Source organism: Leptonychotes weddellii, chromosome 10 (assembly GCF_054177405.1).
Source record: "Leptonychotes weddellii isolate Sample4059 chromosome 10, ASM5417740v2, whole genome shotgun sequence".
NCBI classification, from domain to species: domain Eukaryota; kingdom Metazoa; phylum Chordata; class Mammalia; order Carnivora; family Phocidae; genus Leptonychotes; species Leptonychotes weddellii.
The window spans coordinates 33,846,193-33,848,932 of NC_138378.1; positions in this window are offsets into that span (position 1 = coordinate 33,846,193).

Below are 2,740 nucleotides of genomic sequence, written 5' to 3' on the forward strand. Positions count from 1 at the left end.
TAATGTATGGGGATTAACATAAGAATAAAAAAAAATAGAAAAAAAAATTAATGATGTAATGTATGGTGATTAACGTAACATAATAATAAAAAAAGAAGTTGTTTGTTGTTCTTAGAATCAGGAGCTAGCTGTAAATCTTGAGAAAGAGGAGGCTTCAGATTTAAATGTTGTAATGGAGAATAGATACGATCTAGCTTGTTCAAGAACCAGATGGAGAGAAGTATCTTTTAAAATGGTCAAGTACTCTTTTTTTGGTTTGTTTGTTTAATTATGGAAGATTCCATTTACTTTCAAGTGGTTTCATGTTAGAATAAATACTGGCTTATAATAGCTAAATAGCTCAAAAGTCTTTTCAATAACTCAAGGTTTACCATGAAACATGTTTACTTTGCTTCAGGGAAGCAGGTAGGACGAGACATTCTTTCTATCCATGAACCTCAGGGATTTTGTCGGTAACAGTGACACCAAACATCTCTTTGGGCTTCTCTTTGGAACTGGAATGCCAGGAAGAGATTATTGATTTCTCTCAGTATTTCCCACTGGATAATCCATGTTGGTTAAGAACTCAGGGTGTTTCAAAATGGATGGGACAAAGAGACAAAAGAAGGGAGATATTTTGGTTACTGTTGATGTTTTTGCTGGGGTTGCAAGATCAGAGGAGATGCTTCATAGCTAATAAAAATTCTTAAATTAAATTTAATGGGGACCAGGAATTTTCAGAGTCCTGCAATTCCCCCTTCGAGAATTAGGGTGTAGTGTTTTATGGAGGTGATAGTACTTTGAAGTTTCTCTGTGGAGAAAGGCGTTTGCCATAAAAACATAGGATGTGTAACTAAAATATAGTTAATTTTGTTGTTAGGGCCTATCTTAACTTTTTATGGCCTAAATTTGTTTTTTAGTAAAACAAGGCTACCCTTTTATCCAGTCAAGCATGTTTTCACAGCTCTCTTACAGAAATGCCCCAATTTCTGGAATCCACTCAACACAGAAGGCCCTTTTATGAGGCAGGAATCTGTAATAGCTGTGGTGAGAAGCCCATGGCCCACACTGTGGGGATTTTCCAGTTGGTGTCATTTAAAATCCCAATGGGCTTAAAGGGTTAATACTAATTGATGTAGGAAAGACTTTCTTAGGGTTTGAAGCCAAGGGCCAAGAAAGAATTCTTGAGATGTCTTTGGTGCAAAAAGGTGACTTTATTACAGCATGGGGACAGGACCTGTCGGCAGAAAGAGCTGCAATGGGGTCATGAGGGGTGACCTCATTATATACTTTCAAGTTGGGAGGGGGTTAGGGATAAATCTCTAAGGAATTTTGGAAGCAAGTTTTCCAGGACCTTGAGGGGGCTAGCTATTGTTGGGGAAAGGTCATTTATTACCATCTAATAAAACCTTAGTCATGAGACCCTTCAGATGTGTATCGGTGGGGCATATGCTTGGGGGATGATTGTGAACACGTATCTTGGAGGGTTTAGAGATAAAGGAAGTTTCCAAAGGAATTCTTATACATTAAAGTAGACTTACAGGATCCTGGTGGAGGTTGGGGCTCAGGCTAGGATTGCCTTTTGCCCTTAGCAAAGTATTAATATTGAAGCAGTTGAGTCCCTAGAGGAATGTCACTCTGCCTGTTTCAAGGACTTGTCGGTGGTCTCTAGGTAGTAAGGAAATTTAATAACTTTTCTTCTGCCTTTGTTTCCCACATCACTAATGAACTAATGAAAATTGGTGTCTTCCATGGCTTAGTTAGCTATAAGGGATTATTTTTTTGGGGGGGGTGGTCTGATTTGAACTGAAGACTTTTAATCTTCTTGTGTTCATAGTTTGGGTTTGTCTTCACATCGATCAAGCATACATAATAAACTTTTCTTTCGGGATGCCTGGGTGGCTCAGTCGTTAAGCGTCTGCCTTTGGCTCAGGTCATGATCCCAGGGTTCCGGGATGGAGCCCTTCATCGGGCTTCCTGCTCGGCGGGAACCCTGCTTCTCCCTCTCCCACTCCTCCTGCTTGTGTTCCTGCTCTTGCTATCTCTCTCTCTCTGTGTCAAATAAATAAACAAAATCTTAAAAAAAAAAATAAACTTTTCTTTCTCCTAGAGGAGACAAAAGAAAATGAATGAATGCTGGTGAAAAGTGATAACTTTAGGTTAAAATGAGTGTTATTGATTTGCTCTGTGTTACATGAATAATTCATAACAAAAAGGACAAAGCAGAGGTGCTTAGGGACACAACATTTATTGAAAAGTCATAATATTAAAAGTAGGGAAGAATTAAGAGAGATAAAGTCATTTTCATTCTCTGATTTTTAATTCAGATATCCCCCTATAGTCTTTGACAGCAAAATGAGCACCGGGTAAAAGAAGAATTAGCATGTGTATGGCTCTGTTGCTTGGGTGGGTGTGCAAGACTACCAATTAGTAGTCTTCTGTTAGGGTGTTCCTACTGAGATTTCAACTCCTAACTTCTTTGGCTGCCTTTCTTCATTTCTGAAACAGACTTGACTTTACTCTGCTCTCTCTCTCTGTGTTTCAAAGTGTCAGTGAATATATTCTTTACATGATCAATATCTATCATATTTGAAAACAAATTTCAAATCTGACAGTACCAAGTTTTGATGAGATCATGGAGCAACAGAAATGTTTACATATGCCTGATGGGAATATAAATTTTTACAATTGGGTAATATGTTATAAGCTAGAAAATTTGCATTCTATAACTCAGTAATACCTCTCCTATATTTTCCTTATT